Genomic DNA, 18,181 nt, shown 5'->3' on the forward strand with positions numbered 1-18,181 from the left:
GTTCCGTTTGAACCCCTTCATTCCATTGATATAAAGTTGTTATCTTGGAAAGTTCTATTTTTAATGGCTATTTCCTCGGCTCGAAGAGTCTCTGAATTATCAGCCTTAAATTGTGATTCTCCTTATTTGATTTTTCATTCGGATAAGGTAGTCCTGCGTACTAAACCTGGGTTCTTACCTAAGGTAGTTACTAACAGGAATATCAATCAAGAGATTGTTGTTCCTTCTTTATGCCCAAATCCTTCTTCAAAGAAGGAACGTCTACTGCACAACCTGGATGTAGTCCGTGCTCTAAAATTTTACTTACAGGCAACTAAGGAATTTCGACAAACGTCTTCTCTGTTTGTCATTTACTCTGGGCAGAGGAGAGGTCAAAAAGCTTCCGCTACCTCTCTTTCTTTTTGGCTTCGTAGCATAATTCGTTTAGCTTATGAGACTGCTGGACAGCAGCCTCCTGAAAGAATTACAGCTCATTCTACTAGAGCTGTGGCTTCCACTTGGGCCTTCAAGAATGAGGCCTCTGTTGAACAGATTTGCAAGGCTGCAACTTGGTCTTCGCTTCATACTTTTTCCAAATTTTACAAATTTGACACTTTTGCTTCATCGGAGGCTATTTTTGGGAGAAAGGTTCTTCAGGCAGTGGTTCCTTCTGTATAAAGAGCCTGCCTATCCCTCCCGTCATCCGTGTACTTTTGCTTTGGTATTGGTATCCCAGAAGTAATGATGACCCGTGGACTGATCACACTTAACAGAAGAAAACATAATTTATGCTTACCTGATAAATTCCTTTCTTCTGTAGTGTGATCAGTCCACGGCCCGCCCTGTTTTTAAGGCAGGTAAATATTTTTTAATTTATACTCCAGTCACCACTTCACCCTTGGCTTTTCCTTTCTCGTTGGTCCTTGGTCGAATGACTGGGAGTGACGTAGAGGGGAGGAGCTATATGCAGCTCTGCTGGGTGAATCCTCTTGCACTTCCTGTGGGGGAGGAGTAATATCCCAGAAGTAATGATGACCCGTGGACTGATCACACTACAGAAGAAAGGAATTTATCAGGTAAGCATAAATTATGTTTCTCTTGTAGTGTGTTCAGTCCACGGCCCGCCCTGTCTTTTTTTGAGGCAGTTCTAAATTTTAATTAAAACTCCAGTCACCACTGCACCCTATAGTTTCTCCTTTCTTGTCTTGTTTCGGTCGAATGACTGGATATGACATGTGAGGGGAGGAGCTATATAGCAGCTCTGCTTGGGTGATCCTCTTGCAACTTCCTGTTGGGAAGGAGAATATATCCCATAAGTAATGGATGACCCGTGGACTGAACACACTACAAGAGAAATAAATTTATCAGGTAAGCATAAATTATGTTTTTTTGGTTTTCTTTTGAAATACACCACGTCTAAGCCTGTCTAAGGGATATCGAGGGGACATATTGAAATCTCCCGCTAAGATCACATGACCCTCTGCTACCTGTAGTTTTTTAGTCTGGAGGGAATCCCAGAAACCATGATCAATTATGTTGGGAGCATAGAGATTACAAATAGTATATATTGAGTTTGCAATTTTCCATTTTAATATTAAGTATCTACTATCCGGGTCAGTTACTATTAATATTTTAACATACGATAATTTTTTCCTATTTGGCGAGGGAGTAAATAATATCTCTGCCACCCACAACGTTTTTAATTTTAGCGATTCCTCTGTGTTTAGGTGTGTTTCTTGTAATAATGCAATAGAGGTGTTGAGTCTCTGAAGGTGTGTTAAAATCCTTTTCCGTTTAATTGGGGATACAATACCCCCTATATTCCAGGAGGTGATTCTGATATTTTTATTCATATACCGTTACTCAAGGGGAGAAAAAAGTGGATAAGAGAGAAAAGAGAGGAGAAGGGAGGGAAAGAAGAGGGAAGGGAAAGAAAAAAAAAAAAAAAAAAGGAAAAAAAAAATAGAACAGTAATTTTAAACAACTTTCCAATTTACTTCCATTAACAAAATGTGCACAGTCTATTTACACTTTTTGAGTCACCAGCTCCTACTGAGCATGTGCAAGAATTCACAGACTATACGTAAATGCATTTGTGATTGGCTGATGGCTGTCACATGATACAGGGGGAGTGGAAATAGGCATACCTTTGAAATTTGTCATAAAATAATCTACTACTCATTTGAAGTTCAGACTAAGTGTTATTGCATTATCTTTTTATCATGCATTTATTGATTATGCAGATCTACTGTATTTACTGGTTCTTTAAACAAATTTCCAATTTACTTTCATCATCAAATTTGCTTTGTTTTCTTGGTATTCTTTGTTGAAAGCTAAACCTAGGTAAGTTCATATGCTAATTTCTAAGCCCTTATCTCAGTGCATTTTGATAGTTTTTCATAGCTAGACATAGTTTATATGTGCCATATAGATAACATTGTGTTCACTCCTGTGGAGTTATTTGAGTCAACACTGATTGGCTAAAATGCAAGTCTGTCAAAAGTACTGAAATACAGGGGCAGTCTGTAGAGGCTTAGATACAAGGTAATAGAGGTAAAATGTATATTAATGTAAGAGTGTTGATTATGTAAATAATAAACAATTCTGGAGAAGACCCTTTCATTTTCCTTTTTATTTAGATAATTTTAACCTCTGCAGGTTTTAATTTCCAGTCCATGGCTCTTTTTTAAACAAGTTCTGGCTCGTCAAATGTATCAATACTATTAGTGGTAACCTGATGTATATAATCTTGGTTATTCAGACTCTTTTAAATTATGAGTTAAAGCTTAACACCTTGGATGCACATGAAAGACCGTATGTTATCGTCCTTGGGATTACCCTTGCTATCTGGATCCTAGGGACCCTCTCCACTGCAGCCAGGGAAGGAAACTGCAGTATCCTTCCACATCACCGGCGCCTGCTGTAACAACCCCTGATTTCAGAGGGTGAAATCTGATGAATGGAGTTCTAGGAAGTAAGTCTGTGGCTGAGGGGAGGGCTTTGAAATCATGTGTCTCAAACTCTAAATAAAGAAGCAGGTGGCTGCTATAAAAATGGCAACAACCTGCGGCAGGAACATCCTGTTTAATCTAGAGTTATAAGTGTCCCCTCATTTGAAATGGTAGACTCTCCTAGATTGCAGCAGTTCATCATTATAAATGATGATCACCTGTTGCACTAGAAACTAAGTGATTTAAGGTTGTGGAAGAGGTTGATACTACAGAGCCCTTATCACCCCTCATTTGAAAGAGGGAATTCCAATTTTCAGGTGTATAGGAGTGAGGTTCCACATTTAAAATACGTTTCATGTACTTATATCTATCAAGTGAATGTCATAGTAATAATGAAAACCATCCTGGCAGTAACCACTTTCCTTCTCTTGTTGTGTTCTTGATGTTAGAGCTCAAAGATCCATGTTTCTCTAAACTGATAAGTGAATTTTAGTAATCAAAATAAATGAGAAAAAAACATGGTGATGCTGAATGACTTCTAGTACAACTATTTCTATTACAAGGTGGTGAGAGTCCCCATACCATAACATATGGGATTAAACTCCCCTCACCAGGAGGCAGGCAAAAATTACCCATCACTAAAAGCTTCAATCCCTCCCAATTCCTGATTCCCCCTGTCTTAATTTTTGCCTTCACAGGAGCCTCATCGAGGTACATCCTAGGCAAGTTCTAGAGTTAGTATCATGTAACTTAGATGGGCTCTTCTGCTGGACACAGGATATATACAGTTGGGTAAGAATGATTGTTACCTAGGTAAGCACGTGACCTACACTCTCAGAGCCCTCAGAGTCTTAGCAGGTTCGTTAGTGTTTGTACATCAGGGCCAGGGGACACACATACCCTTTTTTATAATACACATTCATATAACAGCATTATAGTTAACTCTTAGAGAGAGTTGCTTATCCTAAGATTTATAACTTTTTTCTGTGGGGAGCCTGTAAGTCTCTGTAAATGACACAGTGCGTCTTATTTTTTCCTCACCGCAGCACAGATCTATCATGTCAGAGATAAGAGGATATCGCTGTGTTCTGAGTTTGGGTTTTATCGCAGCACAGTTTTCTCTCTTTGGTCTGCAGAGTGGTATCACTGTTATTTGTTGGGTGGGGGTTTGTGCTATTTCATAGCGCTTTAGAGCGCAGTGCTCCTGGCTCGTAGGGGTTAAATTATTTTTTGTCATACTTTAGCTGCCTAGCACACCAACACCTGCTCTTTCCCACATAGCAGCGGTGGTCATTATTATTTGCGCTCTGCTGTCCTGCTGCTCATTTTGCTTCTGAGATGAGGGGATAATGTAAGATGAATCAAGTGCTTATTTGAGTCATTTACACTGATTATTTGATAAATATACATAAACTTCTGTTTATATTGTCCCCACAGTAGTTTTTATCTGTGAAATATTGTGTATACACATTGTTGCATGTAGGTTTAATGCAGGGCCGGACTGGAACCAAAAAAAGGCCCAGGCATTTTAGGGCAAAAAGCCCCCCTCCACTCACCATTTCTTATTCACATACATGCAGACACACACACGACACAGCATTCACATACATGCAGACACAGCATTCACATACATGCAGACACACACAATACACAGCATTGACATACATGCAGACACACACACTACACAGAATTCACATACATGCAGACACACACACACAGCATACATACATGCAGTCACACAACACACACAGCATTCACATATATGTGACTTGATTAAAGGGTGACGTTAGTTACAACACTCGGTGTACTAGGTTAGCTGTGCTTTAGACTGCATGTAATCTAACACAACAGGACAGTCATGGTTTGTGCCCCATTGTCCCCTCAGGGTAAACATCCCAGTTTCCAAAATAAAACCAGGGACTGCCCAGGCTTCACCCACAACCTGCACCCACTATGCCCATAACCCAACCACGCCCATGGCTTGCTTGACTCTGGCTTTTTTTTTTTCTTCAAACTTATTACAAGGATATATTGACTTCATAGGGCAAAGGTTTTACAAAAGTTGAATATTTACAGAAATATATACAGACGTGCCAAGAATACAGCCAGATTTGTACATTATGGTGTAGACCTCTGTACTTACAATAAACTGTACCAAGGCAAAAGCTGTTACCAAGTATCAGTCGTAAAGGGCTGTTTGGATAATATTTATATAAACTAGACTAATGAGGCTTCTTCATCTTCTATTTTTGGAACCAAATAGTTTTTGATATGTCCCATATCTGCTATTTTTTATTCCACACCAAGTGATATATCTGCAGACATGCTGAGAGTTACTGTTGGGGACAAGGGTGTAGCTTTTGTGCAAATGTAAGCTGGACTGGCTCATTCATTTAGCTTTCTCCTCCTTATCAAAATTTGAGGTCTGTGACAACTTCACATTTCCAGTCCCCAGTTCTCTACAAGGTTGTGAGGGTGGGCTGTGTTAGGTATAAGGCGGGCTATACAGATTATATGATGGGCCACTTATTCAATGGCTTCCCGCCACCCGATCTGTTCCGTTGTCTCACAGCTGCACCAAGTCGTCTTGACTCTGGCTTAACTTACCTGCAACCCATCCTGTCTGTCACGGCTCTTCCTATACCCGCTTCCCTCACTGGCTGCCTTGCGCCGGAACTTCCTTCAAGCTACACGAAGATCCAGCGTATGGCAGCCAGTTCCGCCACCACATGCCTGCAATCACCCGGTTTCTGCGCATAGACAGGGGGATTTAGCATGCTGCTATCAATCGCCAGGGGCAGTTTTTATGCAGGCTCAATGGTCAGCTGCTGTGGGCCCCACAACGACTGGGCCCTGGGGCAACTGCCCTTTTTGCCCCAAAGACGGCAGCAGAGCTGGTTGTAATTCCAGACTGTCTGGCAACCCTAGGTGTAGCGGGCTAAGGGGACCAGCGACCCACCGGGCATTTGCCCGCTATGCCCGATGGCCAGTCTGGGCCTGGTTTAATGTGTAAAATTTGCAGAAACCTCTCTTCATATTTTCCTCACAGTAGTTTGTGCCCGTTCTTAGTACTTGTATCTTATACGCATATCGGTTTATGTTCATACAAATCTGTTACTGTCATACTTTTTGTGTGTTTTATATGTTCTTATTGGTTAATTTTGTAGCAGACTAGAACTGTCGCCTCTCCTAGTATTCATTTCTGATCCTTTAGAGGGAAATATTTTAAGTCCATTTTGGACTGTGTGCTTTTCAAAATTGTGTCTGTCCTTTTGGTTGTGTGGATAGTATTTCAAACTCTAAGCGAGTTTCTCAACCCATACCCTTGCAAAGGGCAGTTTCCCTTCTTTTGTGTACTACTAAGGGAGGTAAGATGGTTTTTTCTCCTGGACTTAGGGTTTATTTTCGCTCTACTATTGCAGAGGTATTGCTGGCTATTCCACCAGCAAGTAAGCACACACGTCTGTGACCGGAGAGAGTAATATATTCTACAGTATCAGATCCTTCTTCTGGAATACAATGTGTCAGATACTTCTGACCCAGAGTTTTTTTCAGAAGGAACACTTTTTAGGAGGATGAAATCCACCCTTTTATCAGGAGTCAGAATCTTTCCTTTTCTTATTTTAGTTTATTCCTATTGTGAACAAGTTTGGACAGGTAATTGGAGTCCTATAATAGAAGGGCATTTCTGCAAGTGGAGTTTTTCTTATTCAATCCTGTGTTGCCTAAATGTCTGCAACAGTCATGCTTTGGTGTAACTCTTTTTAAGAGATTATGTCCGCAGAGTTTCTTTAGAAAAAAATAAGGAATGGACAGAATGCTGCTTTGGAGCTACTGACCAGGCATGATTTTTGGTTGCAATCCTGTTCTGTGGATATGGTTTCAAAGAGTAGACATTACATTGCATGTCAATTTTTGTACTATAGCAGGATAAACATTCTAGTTGTATGTTTAACCCAAAAGATCCTTGCCACCGTCTGCTCAGAACTCAAATGCTTCCAAGTCCTCCTGTAAGCCAGAAACTTCTTGGAACAAGACCAATCAGACAAATAAAGCGTTAACTTTTCAGCATGACAGTACTGCTTCCTATCCAGATGTTCCTCTGATAGGGGGCTATAAAAATCTGTTTCTGCAGGCTTGGTGCATATCTGTTCAGGATCCTTGGGTGCTATGTATCGTATAAGAGGGGGAGACTTCGGAATCATACCACCTTGAGAAATGTTTCTTCTGCCTCATGTTCCTTAAAATCCTTGAAAGGCAGATGCCTTTTTAATACATACCGGATCTGGAACACGTGGGAGTGATTTCAATCTTTTTATAGTGCCAAATAAGGAAGTCACGTTCAGACCAATCTTGATCCTCAGAACTCTGTTTAAATTTCTGAGGGTTCCTACTTTCACAATGGATCCAATTTAGACTGTTTTTTTTATCATTGGTTCTGTTGGGTCAGTTCATGTCCACTATTAATCTGAAGGACACATATCTTCATTTTCCCATTCAGATGGATCATTACAATTTCCTCTAGTTTTCCTTTCAGCTGGAACGCTTCAGTTTGTGACCCTTCTTTTTCGGTCTGGTGTATGATTCCAGAGTTTTACAAATATTCTTCTGTCCCTAATCTCGCATGGGCCCACAGAATCTTTTTAAAACTCTTGCACATTCAATCTTTTGTACAGTCAGGTCCTTATCTGGATTAGTCCAGTAGTTGACCAGCTTCTCCTCTGTGGAGATAAATTAGTTTTGAGAGTATTGCAGGTTCATCCTTTGAAATTCTGCATAAATTAGATTTTCAGCCAAAAGAGTCTAGGAACTTTCAGCATTGCCTTTCCATCAGGACAAGGCAGTTTCTTTTGATTGCTATAATTGCTTTTTAGAGGTTATCTCTTAGTATACTAATAACTTGATTATGGTTCATTCCTTGTGTTCTGTTCCACAAAATAGTAAGAAAGGTATTCTACATCGTTTTGATGTAAAATTGAGGCATCAATTAAACAATTTTGCAAAGAAACTACTTGGTCTTTCCTTCATATTTTTATGGCATTTTCACATTTAGATGCTTTTGCATCTTCTGAGGCTGTGTTTAGCAGGTAGATCTCCAGACCGCAATGTCTGGTTCTTGATGTGCCTACATCCTTCCTTTTTGTCCCACCCTTTTTATGGTATCATGGACTTCACAGCTTTTGTATTAGATGTATATGTTAACAAAATAATTTTCCTGATACATTAATGTGTTTCATATTGGTGAGAGTTCACAAGACCATCCCTATCTTTGTTTAAAAATATCAGTCGACGGTTCTAGCATACACTTAATTTACCCTGCTTGTTCTTCCTGCTTTTCTGGTGTTCTCCTTTTGCTTGGCTGTACAATAGACTTAGGGTAATCAGGAAGTGGGAGGGATTAAAGCATTTTGATTATAGGTAATTTCTGCCTGCCAACTGGTGGTCTCTCATCACCATGAAAAAATTATTCGATTAGCATACATTAAAAAAAAATAAAAAAAAATTGGGGGGTGGGGAGACAGGTTAGGAGCATGCATATACTGTTAACATGGTTTAAGCAGTCCCTGGGAAAATCAGAATTTTATGTAATGTTAGACTGCATCTAGCATTTGTATGATTGATGTTTTATACCTCCTTATTTAATGCCTTAGTTGCAAGATGGTGCTCAATGACACAAAAAATGCATTCATTCTATTTTATAATTGTTAAATATTAAATCTAATTGAACAATCTAAATTAAAATTCCTAAAGTTTGGTGTTATTAGAAGGTGTACTGATGCCAAATATAGAACAGTAAAATGTGCATTTGAAATATTTTTGAAATTTTGACTCCTAAGCCGCTATTATCTATGTACCCCATAGAAAGTTGTTTTCTAAAAATGCTTGGTCTGCTGGAAAAAAACAAGTGTTTAATTTGTGTTGGTTGCTCACAGAAAAATTTGTAATTTATGTGTAAAAGGTTAAAAACAGTTCTAGCACACACTTGTAAAGATGGATCAGCTTCTTCTTTTTTTTTAATGCGCCGTTTCACATAAGCTTTTATTGCAGCTATGTGTAGTCCCCTGGAATTGTGATTCTAATTATCTTTCTCTTAGGATCTATCTTTCTGGGTAATGTTATTCTTAAACTGGTTAATGGACAGCATGGATATGTTTTATTTCGCAGTTAAACTGTGATCGCCCAGATCTGATGTGCAATATTCTTTCTTTCATAAGGTGGGGAGAGTCCACAATACTTTATGTTTAGGATTCAACACCGGGCCACTATGAGGAGGAAAATATACCCAAAATATCAAGATCTTTTAATCCCTCCCACTTCCCAGGGGAGGGTATTTTGGTTCAAGTGCCATCTTTACCTTTGGCAATATTTTATACCAACTAGCTACTGTTGTTTCTTTGGAGTCATGATTGGAAGGGTAATTATAGACTCTGTTTCCATACATCTGTATCAAATGGTGCAATGCAAGCTCGAGCTGCAGTCAGCTTGTCCAAAGCTTCAGGCAATGGATCACTCTTTAGTAGCTCTCTGTATGAAGGTAGTAGGTGTCACGCTCGGCTGCTGGGAAGCTCTGCAGTCCTCTCTGTGTGCTTGATTTACAGGTGTCTGAGCCACCCCTTCCTGATGATGTCACAACCAGGCCTTTTATTCCGGGCTTCCTGTTTCTCCAGTGCCCGTTTGTTTGTTTAACTTTGTGGCTTCTGTTAGGAATTCGCTGTGGAATCTCTCTAACTGCTGCTTTTCTGTTCCCAATCTCTTCAAGGACTTACTATGCTGGATTAACCTTCAACCTCCTGATTACCTGTCTCCAAACAATGCAAGTACTGTTTGTATTGTGAAACTTTCAAACTGCCTGTTTACCTGCTGCAAACCCTGCAAATTCTGACTACTCTGTGTACTGCCAAACTATTCAAATACTGTTATTTCTGTGAAACCTTCAATCTGCATGTTTACCTGTTTTCAAAACCCTGCAAATACAAGTATTCAGTGTAAACCTTGAAACTGCTTGATATCCTGTTGCCAATCTCAACAAGTACTGATTAATCTGTTTTAACCTTCAAACTACCAGATTACCTGTTGCTATCTCTGCAAGTTCTGACAACACAGTGTTAACTTTCAAATTACCTGATTACATGTTGTTAACTCTGCAAGTTCTGACTACACAGTGTTAACCCTCAAACTGCCTGATTACCTGTTGCATACTCTGCAAAGACTGTCTACACGGTGTTAACCCTCAAACTGCCTGATTACCTGTTGCATACTCTGCAAAGACTGTCTACTCAGTGTTAACCCTCAAACTGCCTGATTACCTGTTGCATACTCTGCAAAGACTGTCTACACAGTGTTAACCCTCAAACTGCCTGATAACAAATTACCTATTCCTGCATTATTAACTGTTTCCTGTTTTGCCCTTCTTCTGTCTGAGTATAAGTAGACTATCCCTGCTCTCCTGATTCTGTGGAAGACATTTCCTGAAACCAGTTCCTTATTCAGAAGTCTATCTGGCTGATATCTTGAATTACTTTTGCACAGGCTAACCCTGCTCCATATCGTGAGTACATTGTTTTTTGGAAGTTGTCGTGGGGTCACGTCCTGGATTAAACTCAGTGTGCAAGGGTGTTGTTTAAATTCGCCCTAGCATTTGGGTCTTCTTCTGGACATTTCCTAACCTGACAGTAGGTTTGATGGTAGCAGCGCCGAATGCCACCCACTTCACTCTTTTTCACTTGCATCCACTATTGTCTTGGCATGTAGAGCTGAAGAGATTATACTCATAATTCTCAAACAATTAATTTGAATATTTTAGTCAGACAATCCCTTTCTTGGTGGACTTCTCACCAGACTATCTCTCACAGAATGTCTTTTCTTCATACTTCCTGGGAAATAATTACCACAGATGCAAGTCTCTTAGATTAGGGAGTACTATTGTGATCTCAGAGGTTGCATGGAGTTTAGTCTTCTCAGGAGGCAAGTTTACCAATCAATCTTCTAGAGCTTTATCTGATTTTCAGAGCTCTCCAGGCTTCGCCTCTTCTTAAGTGAGGACCCAACATTTGCTTTCAATCAGACAACATCATAGCAGTAGCCTTACATCAGTCTCAGTGCTCCAGCAATGAAGGAGGTATCACAAATTTTATCCTGTGCAGAAACCAGTCACTACACAATTTCTGCAATCCATATTCCAGGAGTCAACAATTGGGAGGTAAACTATTTGAGTCGTACATCTCATCATTCAGGGTAGTGGTCTCTCAGTCTTGAGATTTTGGACCAATTAGTATGTTGCTTGGGTCTTCCAGAGAAATACTTAATGGCTTTCCTTCTGAATCACAAACTTTCCAGATTCAGTGCAAGGGCCAGATATCCACAATTAGATTTCATACATGCTCCAACAGTCCCTTGGTCATTCCACCAACTTTATTTATTCCCTGCCAACCTAGTTCAGATATCCAGTGTTCCTCTATGGCATCTCTTCTATGTCTAGATTTGTTGTCACAATAACTCTTTTTTTCATCAAAATCTCCAATATCCTAGTTTAACAGCTTGTAGATTTAACAGTTAATTCTTTCTCAAATTGTTTTTTTTTTTTTTTTTAATTATGTGATTGATACTCTTAGGCTTGTAAATCTGTTATGGAAGGTTTATCTTTCCTACTGTGATGAGAGAGGTTTTCGTTGGTCTTCATTCAGAATTCCTAGAGTTCTTCAATTTCTCCAGGATGGTTTGGATCAAGGTTTATCATCAAGTTCTACAGACAGACATCTCACTCTCCCACAAGAAACACAGACAAACTTTTTAAATCCCAGCAAGCTCTACAGACAGATATCTCACTCTCCAGCAAGAAACAAACTTTTAAAATCCAACCAAGGTAACATCACTCACTTTCTCTTCAATCATCCAATGTTTGAAAATATTTTCCTAACTAGTTGGTAATTTTAAAAACTTATCTGTGTCTCTCACTCTACCTGATCAGTTACCAACCCTCCCCCTGTCTGCTATTACATTTTCTCATTAAAATTTTCTCACAAATATTCACTCGCAACAGCTCTACAGGCAGACATCTCACTCTCCAGCAAGAAACGGAAACTCCAAGCACTTTCCGTCCTATTGTTTACTTATTTATATAACCACTCATTTAATTGATATGAGGTTCATATATCACATCACCTGACTCATGACAGAAAGCACTACTATTTTCTCACACAAAACTGCACTGTTTCTCTTTCTGCTACAGCTTTCACATATCAAATATCCACACTTCAAAGACGATTTCTCCTTTTGTGGAAAATTTGACTGTTACTGTTTTAAGGGACATTTTGTATTGTTTGTTAAAAAGATGCGTGCAATATATGTAACGTCCTCTTGTATGTCTAGTTATTCTAACTGTAGTACTATCTGTACCTTAAAGGCACAGGAAACCCAAACATCTTCTTTCATGATTTGGATAGAACATTCAATTTTAAACATTTTTCGAATTTTCTTCTATTATCAAATTTGCTTAATTATCTTGTTATCCTTTTCTGAAAGAACAGCAGTGCACCACTGGCATCTAGGTGAACACATCTAGTTAGCCAATCACAAGATACAATTTGTGCAGACACCAATCAGCAACTAGCTCCCACTAGTGTAGGATATGTGCGTATTCTTTTTTTAACAAGTGATACCAAGAGGACGGAGCACATTTGAAAATGGAAGTGAATTTAAAAGTGTCTTAAAATTACAGGGTCTATCTGAATCATGCTTTAATTTAATTTAGTTTAATTTTAAATTCCCTATCCCTTTAATGAATGTAATGTACCTCTGAATAGAACTGCGTAAAATTTTGTTACTTTTTAAATCGTTAAAAATAATAATAATAATAAGTTCTCTGAACTTATTAATAATAAGTTCTCTGAAGGGCCAAATTTCTGATCTTTCGGTATCATAGATGGATTACTAAACTATCAGACATTCAAGCTATCGTTCAGGCTTTAGTCAAAATCAGGCATGCTATAAAACCAATTTCTCCTCATTGGATTCTAAACTTGGTATTGAGGGTTTTACAAGCCCCACCATTTGAACCCATGCATGATTTGGACATTTAGTCTTGTCTTGGAAGGTTTTGTTCCTTTTAGATATATTTTCCTGCTAGGAATAGTTTCTTTATTATCTGCTCTCTTTTGCGAAGTTCCATATCTTGTTTGTTATCAAGACAAGGCAGTTTTTTGAACATATTACAGTTTTTCGACCTATGGTAGTCTCAATCAAGAGATTGTATTTCCTTCCTTATGTCCAAATCAAAAAATGTAAAAGAACGAGTTTTATAGCTCTAAATAATTATTTACAAGCTTAGACAATCCACCATTTGTACATTTTTATGGGAAACGTAAAGGTCATAAGGCGATAGCTGTTTCATTAGCTTCTGTGTTAGTTTGATTCATAAAGCTTACTTAGAGGTGGGAAAGGTTCCACCATAGCTAATTACAGCTCATTCTACTTGTTCAGATGCTACTTTCTGACCTTTTAGGAATGAGGCTTTAGTGGAACAGATTAATAACTTGCTCTTCTTTGCACACATTTTCTTGTGCTGTGTTTGCCTCTCCTGAAGCTGCCTTTAGCAGGAAAGTCTTCTTAACCACCTTATGAAAGAAAACATAATTTATGCTTACCTGATAAATTTCTTTTCTCTTGTTAAGTGTGTTCAGTCCACGGGTCATCCATTACTTATGGGATATATTCTCCTTCCCAACAGGAAGTTGCAAGAGGATCACCCAAGCAGAGCTGCTATATAGCTCCTCCCCTCACATGTCATATCCAGTCATTCTCTTGCAACCCTCAACAAAGAAGGAGGTCGCGAGAGGAGCTGGAGTTTTTACTTAACTATTAACTATTCTTCAATCAAAAGTTTGTTATTTTAAATGGCACCGGAGTGTGCTGTTTTTCTATCTCAGGCAGTATTTGGAAGAAGAAACTGCCTGCGTTTTTTATTTATGATCTTAGCAGGCGTAACTAAGATCCACTGTCTGTTCTCGACATTCTGAGGAGTGGGGTAACTTCAGACTGGGAATAGCATGCGGGGTCCTCCGCAAATGAGGTATGTGCGGTACTTTATTTTCTGGGAATGGAATTGACTAAGAAAATACTGCTGTTACCGTATGATGTAAGTACAGCCTTAAATGCAGTAGTAGCAACTGATAAATGTATGCACAGTCGAGTTATATTCTAGGGACTAGAATTTGACTGAGAAAATACTGTTAACACTGAAATAATACTTAAGCCTTCTCTGCAGTGGTAGCGACTGGTAGCAGGCTTAGTGATAGCTTTGCATGACATTGAAAAATGTTGTTTTCTAATAAAACGTTTACTGGCATGTTATTCGTTTTTTTGTGAGGTACTTTGGTGATAAATCGCTTTGGGCATGATTTTTTCCACATGGCTAACATATTTTTCTGCATGGAAACCGTTATATCAGGGCTCCCACTGTTGTGATTGGAGTGGGAGGGCCCTTGTTTAGCGCCTTGTTGCACAGTTAAAATTATTGCACAGTCTTTCTGCTTCTTCCTCCTTGATCCAGGACGTCTCTAGAGAGCTCAGGGGTCTGCAAATTTCATTTGTGAGGGAGGTAATCAGTCACAGCAGATCTGTGACAGTGTGCTGACTGTGATTAAAAGTGTTAAATCTTAATTGATATCTGTTTTAGCCGTTTTGGGTATCAAGGGGTTAATCATCCTTTTGCTAATGGGTGCAATTCTGTTAAGAATTGTTTAATTATATCTGTATTTTTGAAGCGCTGCAGCGTTTTTTATATTGCTTGTAAAACTTATTGAAAGTGATTTCCAAGCTTGTTAGTTTTCATTGCTAAGTCTGTTTTAAACTGTTTGTTCATCATGTTCAAAAGCCAATGTGGAGCCCAATAGAACGATGTGTACCAATTGTATTGATATTGCTTTGAATAAAAGTCAATCTGTACCGATAAAGAAGCTATCACCAGACAACGAGGGGGAAGTTATGCCGCCTAACTCTCCTCACGTGTCAGTACCTGCGTCTCCCGCTCGGGAGATGCGTAGGATTGAGACACCTAGTACATCTAGGCCCTTACAAATCACTTTACATGATATGGCTAATGTTATGAAAGAAGTATTATATAATATGCCCGAATTAAGGGGCAAGCGCGATAGCTCTGGATTAAGGACAGAGCGCGCTGATGACACGAGAGCCATGTCTGATACTGCGTCACAACTTGCAGAACATGAGGACGGTGAGCTTCATTCTGTCGGTGACGGTTCTGATTCGGGGAGACCGGATTCAGAAATTTCAAATTTTAAATTTAAGCTTGAGAACCTCCGTGTGTTACTAGGGGAGGTATTAGCGGCTCTGAATGATTGCGACACGGTGGCAATTCCAGAGAAATTGTGTAGGTTGGATAGATACTATGCGGTACCGGTGTGTACTGACGTTTTTCCTATACCAAAAAGACTTACAGAAATTATCAGTAAGGAGTGGGATAGACCCGGTGTGCCTTTTTCCCCTCCCCCGATATTTAGAAAAATGTTCCCTATAGACGCCACCACATGAGACTTATGGCAGACGGTCCCTAAGGTGGAGGGAGCAGTTTCTACGTTAGCCAAGCGTACCACTATCCCGGTGGAGGATAGCTGTGCTTTCTCAGATCCAATGGGTAAAAAATTAGAGGGTTACCTTAAGAAAATGTTTGTTCAACAGGGTTTTATATTGCAGCCTCTTGCATGCATTGCGCCTGTCACGGCTGCAGCAACATTCTGGTTTGAGTCTCTGGAAGAGGCGATTCGCACAGAGCCGTTGGATGAGGCCTTGAGCAAAGTTAGAACCCTTAAGCAAGCTAATGCGTTTGTTTCAGATGCCGTAGTACATCTAACCAAACTTACGGCTAAAAATTCCGGATTCGCCATACAGGCGCGCAGAGCGCTCTGGCTTAAATCCTGGTCAGCGGATGTAACTTCCAAGTCTAAACTACTTAACATTCCTTTCAAAGGGCAGACCTTATTCGGGCCCGGCTTGAAGGAAATTATTGCTGACATTACGGGAGGTAAGGGCCACGCCCTTCCTCAGGACAGGGCCAAACAGTCTAATTTTCGTGCCTTTCGTAACTTCAAGGCAGGAGCAGCATCGACTTCCTCCGCTCCAAAACAGGAAGGAACTACTGCTCGTTACAGACAAGGTTGGAAAGGCAACCAGTCATGGAACAAGGGCAAGCAGGCCAGAAAGCCTACTCCCGCCCCTAAGACAGCATGAAGTCAGGGCCCCCTATCCAGAGACGGATTTAGTGGGGGGCAGACTTTCTCTCTTTGCCCAGGCTTGGGCAAGAGATGTGCAGGATCCCTGGACGTTAAAGATTATATCTCAGGGATACCTTCTGGATTTCAAATCCTCTCCTCCACAAGGGAGGTTCCATCTTTCGAGGTTATCGACAAACCTAGTAAAGAGAGAGGCATTTCAACAATGTGTACAAGACCTCTTAATCATGGGGGTGATCCACTCAGTTCCGCGATCGGAACAGGGACAAGGATTTTACTCAAATCTATTTGTGGTTCCCAAAAAAGAGGGAACCTTCAGACCAATCTTGGACTTAAAGATCTTAAACAAATTCCTAAGGGTACCATCGTTCAAGATGGAAACCATTCGAACCATCCTACCCATGATCCAAGAGGGTCAATATATGACCACGGTGGACTTAAAGGATGCTTACCTTCATATACCGATTCACAAAGATCATTATCAGTACCTGAGGTTTGCCTTTCTAGACAGGCATTACCAGTTTGTGGCTCTTCCCTTCGGGTTAGCCACGGCCCCGAGAATTTTTACGAAGGTTCTGGGCTCACTTCTGGCGGTACTAAGACCACGAGGCATAGCGGTGGCTCCGTACCTAGACGACATTCTGATACAAGCGTCAAGTTTTCAGAATGCAAAGTCTGATACAGAGATAGTTCTAGCATTTCTGAGGTCGCATGGGTGGAAAGTGAACGTGGAAAAGAGTTCTCTGTTACCACTCACACGGGTTCCTTTTCTAGGGACTCTTATAGATTCTGTAGAGATGAAGATTTACCTGACGGAGTCCAGGTTATCAAAGATTCTCAATGCTTGCCGTGTCCTTCATTCCATTCCAAGCCCATCGGTAGCTCAGTGCATGGAGGTAATCGGCTTAATGGTAGCGGCAATGGACATAGTGCCATTTGCGCGCCTGCATCTCAGACCGCTGCAACTATGCATGCTCAGTCAATGGAACAGGGATTACTCAGATCTGTCCCCTTTCCTAAATCTGGACCAGGAGACCAGAGATTCGCTTCTCTGGTGGTTGTCACCGGTTCATCTGTCCAAGGGAATGACCTTTCGCAGGCCAGATTGGACGATTGTAACAACGGATGCCAGCCTTCTAGGCTGGGGAGCAGTCTGGAATTCCCTGAAGGCTCAGGGATCGTGGACTCAGGAGGAGAAACTCCTCCCAATAAACATTCTAGAATTAAGAGCAATATTCCATGCTCTTCTGGCTTGGCCTCAGTTAGCAAAGCTGAGGTTCATCAGATTTCAGTCGGACAATATCACGACTGTGGCTTACATCAATCATCAAGGGGGAACCAGGAGTTCCCTAGCGATGTTGGAAGTCTCGAAGATAATTCGCTGGGCAGAGTCTCACTCTTGCCACCTGTCAGGGATTCACATCCCAGGCGTAGAGAACTGGGAGGCGGATTTCCTAAGTCGCCAGACTTTTCATCCGGGAGAGTGGGAACTTCACCCGGAGGTATTTGCTCAACTGATTCGTCGTTGGGGCAAACGGGATCTGGATCTCATGGCATCTCGCCAGAACGCGAAGCTTCCTTGTTACGGATCCAGGTCCAGGGACCCGGGAGCGGTGCTGGTAGATGCATTAGCAGCCCCTTGGGTTTTCAACATAGCTTATGTGTTTCCACCATTTCCGTTGCTACCTCGGCTGATTGCCAGGATCAAACAGGAGAGGGCATCGGTAATTCTGATAGCGCCTGCGTGGCCACGCAGGACCTGGTATGCAGACCTAGTGGACATGTCGTCCTGTCCACCATGGTCTCTTCCTCTGAGGCAGGACCTTCTAATTCAGGGTCCTTTCAACCATCCAAACCTAATTTCTCTGAGGCTGACTGCCTGGAAATTGAACGCTTGATTCTATCAAAGCGTGGGTTTTCGGATTCGGTTATTGATACTTTAATACAGGCTCGGAAACCTGTGACAAGAAAAATTTACCATAAGATATGGCGTAAATATTTATA

General features: G+C 40.6%; 1 protein-coding gene across 3 annotated transcripts in view; it reads left to right on the plus strand.

Annotated features, from left to right (window-relative positions):
- The window catches only part of CWF19L2 (CWF19 like cell cycle control factor 2), an 803,233-nt gene that overhangs the window by 590,805 nt on the left and 194,247 nt on the right, over positions 1 to 18,181 (plus strand). The window lies entirely within an intron of this gene.

Source organism: Bombina bombina, chromosome 3 (genome assembly GCF_027579735.1).
Source record: "Bombina bombina isolate aBomBom1 chromosome 3, aBomBom1.pri, whole genome shotgun sequence".
In the NCBI taxonomy this organism is placed as follows: Eukaryota; Metazoa; Chordata; class Amphibia; order Anura; family Bombinatoridae; genus Bombina; species Bombina bombina.